Here is a 6,158-nt window from a genome sequence, read left to right as displayed (position 1 = left end):
TTCTGCCTCATGGTTTCCAAGCTAGCATTTAGTGAGATGGATGTAGGCCAATATGCCATGCAATGACACCACCTGCTTGCAACAAAATGAAAGTGCAGCAGAAAATGGGATGCAGACTACTCCAAAGCAAGTAACTTCGCTACCTTTGCAGCTGTTTACTTATCTCTACAGTAGGAAAGGTAGTTGCTATCTTGTGGGAAGGGCTTTCAGTTCTTGATATTAGACATAACAGGTTCAAGTGCAGATCAGACTGGCCTGATCTGGTTCCCAGAATAGGCTTTACATGCCTGGTTACTGTAGGGGTATTTAAAGCCACTGAACAAGGAAATGGCTGCAAGAATAATGCTCCTTCTCTTTCAGTGGAATACAAATCAAGCCCGTTTTCTGTATCTTCAACAGAGTCATGCAACAAGCAAGAAAAGTTGTGTTGCAACTGTCGAGGTAACATTGAGCATACACGGAACAGACTGGAACAATTTGCTTCTCCACACCCCTAATACAGAGACAGCTGTGAGAGGAGAGGAATACCACCCACAGGTCAGCTTTCAGGATGCTGGATTTTGGCAACTTGTCCAGAGCATGACAATCACAAAGCTTCCGAGCCAATTTCACCCCTTTATGCAACCTAGCTTGAAAAAGGGTCTCACTACACAGTCGCTCTGAAAGCAAGCGTATGATAGGCACAGGGAGATGGCTTGAATCTACCCTATGTTTTCTACACAGTTACGCACTTTCAGCTGTGCTGAGTTCCTGGCTTTGTATAGCATCTCTGAAAGGCTACACTTGGTTCTATGCCAGAACAATACTTACAGAGAAGCGATAAAGTATGGTTTCTGGTGTAATTAGAAAACACTTTTGGGTACACAGCTGGATGTACCTGCCTCTTGCCTCTCTGATTTCGCTTTGTGTTCTTGACTATAGTAATCACTCCTCGACACAGAACAGGAATTATCTTTTTGACATTTGGCAGCTTAAATTGCATAGACGCGTTGTGACTGAGCACCTGCGGCTCTTGCTGAACGATTTTATTTGAACTAAGGCAAAGGAGAGAATATCTTCACACAGATTTCAAACATTTGAAACATTCAAACAGTCCTTCCTTCCAGTGAAGTTCCAGATCTTCAAAAATCCCCAGCAGGTTGGAACCTGAACAAAAAGACCAGCAGGCACCAGGTAGGACAGCAGAGTTTTCATGCTCTGCTTTGATTAGTTCTTGCATTCTCTATAGAAGCCACTAGGTGGCAGCAGAATCTCACTCATGTGTGCTAGTCTGAAGATATCCAAGCAAATTTATGGCAGCCCTAATACAAATCTCAAGACCTCTAGTCCCCCCGTGATATATAAACTAATAAATTCCCCCCCCCCTCTATTCAGATGGAAAAACAAAGTCTTTTTATTCCTTAAAATGGGTCTGGACTTTTTATTAGACATAAATTATTTATTGTGCCTTAGAATAATAGAATCATAGAGTTGGAAGAGACCACAAGGTCATCCAGTCCAACCCCCTGCCAAGCAGAAAACACCAAAGCATTCCTCTATAGAATCATAGAATTAACTAACTTGTTACTTTCTACAGTGATGGTACAACAGACTAACCCAGCTACCCTTCTGGACATTATCACAGATGTAATGAGACTTCAATATTAGGTAAAATACATACCCTAGAAGTGGAACATATATCTGTTGTTGATATATACTGCAATCATGCACAATATTAAATTGCAGCTTCCAACTATATTTAGATAAGAACTGCCTTAAGCATTTTCTCTCCCCTGCCCTCCTTTCCTGTTCCCAACTGCTCCAACCACAAGCTAGCCACCGATCATGCTCAATTCCTATTGGTCTGTTTTGGGATCTTCCGCCATTGGGGTTTTGTTTGTTTTGTGTTTCTGCAAACATTGGGATTCCCCACAGCCTCTTGCATGGAGGAAGAATGTGTTTTTGGCTAAGTAAGGTCCACAGAGAATGAGGAAAGTATTGCTTTCAGAACTTCCTATTACCAAGAGATTTATTTTTATTTTGCACATTGGAGTCTCTAGGCATACATTCAGACCAGGGGGGCTTGAACTCCACCCAGCAGGGGTGTAGGAAGGGGGGGGATGGGGCGCTCCGTCCCAGGCAGCGCAATCCTGAGGGTGCAATTGCGGCTGCCCCCCCGCCCGCCCTGGGCGCCCCACCCCCGCAGGCAGCAGTCCCCACCCCCAGAACGCGCACCACGCCCCTACAGGCAGCATGCCATGCCCCCAAACGAGCACCAGCCCCGCCCCCACCTGCTCTCCTCCCCCGGTGCCAGAGCATGAAGCTCCGCTACTGCCACCCAGACCCTGCCCCCATGCTCTTCCAGACACCACAGCTGCATTTAACACAGCCTGTATTGTATACCAGCTTGCCATCCCCATTTCCCTTCTATTTGTCTCACTTTGCTTCTTCCTCTCCTACACCTCTCCAAGTATGGTCTTGTTGTTGTTGTTGTTTAGTCGTTTAGTCGTGTCCGACTCTTCGTGACCCCATGGACCATAGCATGCCAGGCACTCCTGTCTTGCACCGCCTCCCGCAGTTTGGTCAGACTCATGTTGGTAGCTTTGAGAACACTGTCCAACCATCTCGTCCTCTGTCGTCCCCTTCTCCTAGTGCCCTCAATCTTTCCCAACATCAGGGTCTTTTCCAGGGAGTCTTCTCTTCTCATGATGTGGCCAAGTATGGTCTACATAGGGTCTTTATTTTTCCCTTATAAAAGAGGAGGAAACATGAAGCCAACACAAAACCTAGTAAAATAAAGACGTTTGTGCAAAAAGCTTCTTGTCACATTCCTCACCTAGCTCAGCACTTGTCTACACTGTCAATAGCAGGCAGAAGCTCTCCAAGGTTTCAGACCCAGGTCTCTCCTGGGATTGAAGCTACAACCTTTTGCAGGCAAATAAGTATCTAGTGACCCTGAAGGACAAAGTAGCCCGTAGTGTAAATTGTCAAAGATGCCTTGTTTATCTAAGCATCAGACGAGAAGCCAGTGAGCCGACATTCAGAATGGCTTATTGCAAATGATTTGAAGTCCTCTATCATTTGTTAGGCAGGCAAATTGCTAAATGGGTAAACTTTTCAGCCTTTGTCCCTATCAAATGATAGGTCGGGTTTTCCTTCACTACATTGGCAGTACATGACAAGGTAGACATCATAGGGTTTATCTACCGGTATTTCATTTGTATCCGACTTTCCCTCCAAGGAGCTGTGGGTGGTTCTTTCTCCGTGTTGCATACCCTCACAACACCCCTGTGAGGTAGGTTAGACTAAGGCAGGACTATCGGTTCAAAATTACCCAGCTTGCTTCAACATGGCTTTCATCCTTTAAGCCCATGTGCTACTTAAGGGGTCCCTACAAATGCTGCAGGATAGTGATGAGCTCACAACCTGATAATGGGACTCTGGGTTACATATTTTTCAAACACTTATTAATTAATTGCATTTATATCCCACCTTCCCCTGGACTCAGGGTCTCTGAGATTCTTCAGCGAGTTCCATAAGTCATTCCAGTTTCAGACCATTTAAATCAAGAAAATTACATCCATTATTACCCCTCACCCCACTCCCGCCCTGTCCCAGCCTACCCACCATTCTTCCTCAATCATCCCCTGATGCCTCCCCAATTCTTTAAATACTGTAGTACAAAACCATCCAGTAATAATTCCACTTTCCAGCCCTTTCTCATTTTTATTCCCTTTAGGTTCTGGCCCCAGTATGGATCCTGCCCTCCCTCTCTCACTGGGAGGACATTACTCCATGCTGGTTCTTCTTTGGGGACTCCTTGGATGAAACAGATGTTCTGTTCCCCTCCTCTCACTGGGGGAACAATGTTCCATGCATCTTCTCATCTTTTTAAAATTCAATTACACTGTCCAAGACTGATGATTGTTCCTCTTGCTTGACTTCATTCTCTGTTAAAGAGTTAAATCCTTTTCTCTGTCCAGACAATTCTGGTTCCTTTCACGCAATTTCACGCAGCTGCATATAATTTTGCAATAATTCATCTCTCAAGTCCAAAAGCAATTCCAAAAGTTCCTTCTGAAAGTCCAGGTCATCAGTTGATGTTGTGACTACAGGCATCCTGTTCATCTCAGATTTCATGGGAACGGAACAGAGCAGGAGATGGCGTGATTCATATTTCCAAAAGCACCATAAACCAAATTTATCTCCGATCTGGTTATAGTCTCATTTTTAATTCTCCTCCATGACTTAAAAATCTTGTGTCCATTTATGAAAAGAACATTTGTCAAACTTCTTATACACAGCATTATATTTTGCGCTCTCTTCACAATTGACAGTTCTCAGCCTCAAGGAGGTAAACAAATTCCTTTCTATTGTGATGTCAAATTGCGGCTCGCTGATCCCTCCAGGAACCCAACTCCAGTTTCCAGCAGGACTTTCCCCAGTCCAAATTAAAAAAAAAATTGCAGGGATTTTAATAAATTTAACCCTTCTCCCCTTTACCCTGCCTCAGGGGGAAGGTTTTAAGTTCAATGCTTGGTAATTAATAGGTTCCTTTCAGTCTTTCTGGCTGCAGGCAAATTAACTGCATTACAGTTCTCTCAATGGGGGGAGATCAACTTCCTCCTTAAATCTCCTCCCGTGACCAATTCTTTTCAATTAAAAAATTTCTTTCTTTTACTCACGGTGTCCAATACCTTCTTTTTTTTTTTTTTTTTTTTGGAAAAATCCACCGCTTTCCGCTGCTGGCTCAGAGCTTCGCTCTGTGAAGGTAGCAGTAGACTCAAAAATGCCGCCCATGACTGCAACTCTGCTCTATCTTGTAGCTCTCAAAGAGAGCTTGCCAGTGAGCAGAGGAGTCACTTTTGGGCTCAGCCGAGCTTTCATGCCCCCAGAAAGCTCAATCTGGGGTTCTTTTGGGGGCCCGTGTTGCTCTCGTGGCTCTCCCCCTCCCTCACGGTGCCAGGAACCTCGGAGCTCGAGGATTGTACTGGCAGTAGACCAGAAGTCCCATTTTGTGGTAGAATTTTAAATGAGTTCATTTTCATGTTCATTTCTGCAGGAGGCCTGGGCTCTTAGGTTTTCATTAAAAACCAAAAGCTAAGTCAATTCGACAAGTATAAAGACCACTAGGAAGCAAAATGCTGGGGTGATGTTCTAAGGCTTATTAGGCAGATATGGAGGCACTGTTTTTGACATCACATTAAGTCACTGTTGGGACATGGGCGGTGCTGTGGTCTAAACCACAGAGCCTAGGGCTTGCCGATCAGAAGGTCGGTGGTTCGAATCCCCGCGACGGGGTGAGCTCCCGTTGTTCGGTCCCAGCTCCTGCCCACGTAGCAGTTCAAAAGCATGTCAGGTGCAAGTAGATAAATAGGTACCGCTCCAGCGGGAAGGTAAACTTGCTCTGCTCTGGTTTGCTAGAAGCGGCTTAGTCATGCTGGCCACATGACCTGGAAGCTGCAGACAAACGCCGGCTCCCTCAGCCTATAGAGCGAGATGAGCGTCACAACCCCAGGGTCGTTCGCAACTGGACCTAATGGTCAGGGGCACCTTTACCTTTAAGTCACTGTTGCCAAGTAATCAGAAAAAAGGGATGTGAAGCATTTCCTATATCTTTGTTGGAGATTAGCATAACACAAGCAGTTTGCCAATCAGTATGGAGAATACTGAACTAGATGGGCCAATGGCCTGACTTGATATAAGATTCCTACTTGTACAATCTTCTTCCCTGGAATCGATTTTGGTGAAGCCTCTTTGCAGCAGAAGCTACATTTCAACACTGTGATTAGCTGGCCCTTGTATCAGTTGTGAAGACAAGACATTCCTCACTGTTGCAGGGTATTTTTTTTAAGTGAAAAAACAACACACTAGCTTGTTAAAACATTTAAAAGAACCAAATAGATGTTTGAACAGGTAAGCATGTACAAAAAAACTGCCAAGTAAATATTTTTAAATAGAGAGGTATTCAAAAAAAGTTTAACACATTTTTGTGTCTGCCTCCCTACATTTTTATTTGCATCATTGCTAGATATAACATTTCGCATTTGACTATTAAAAATAAATTCAATATATTTAGCTTTTTAGTTAACACATAATTGTATCAGAGCACCCAGTGCAATATGTGCCCTTAAATAAAATATTCAAGAAAAAAAGGAGTGGAGAGCCTTGAACACAGG

Source organism: Zootoca vivipara, chromosome 10 (assembly GCF_963506605.1).
Source record: "Zootoca vivipara chromosome 10, rZooViv1.1, whole genome shotgun sequence".
NCBI classification, from domain to species: Eukaryota; Metazoa; Chordata; class Lepidosauria; order Squamata; family Lacertidae; genus Zootoca; species Zootoca vivipara.
Note: the sequence above shows the minus strand (reverse complement) of the source record.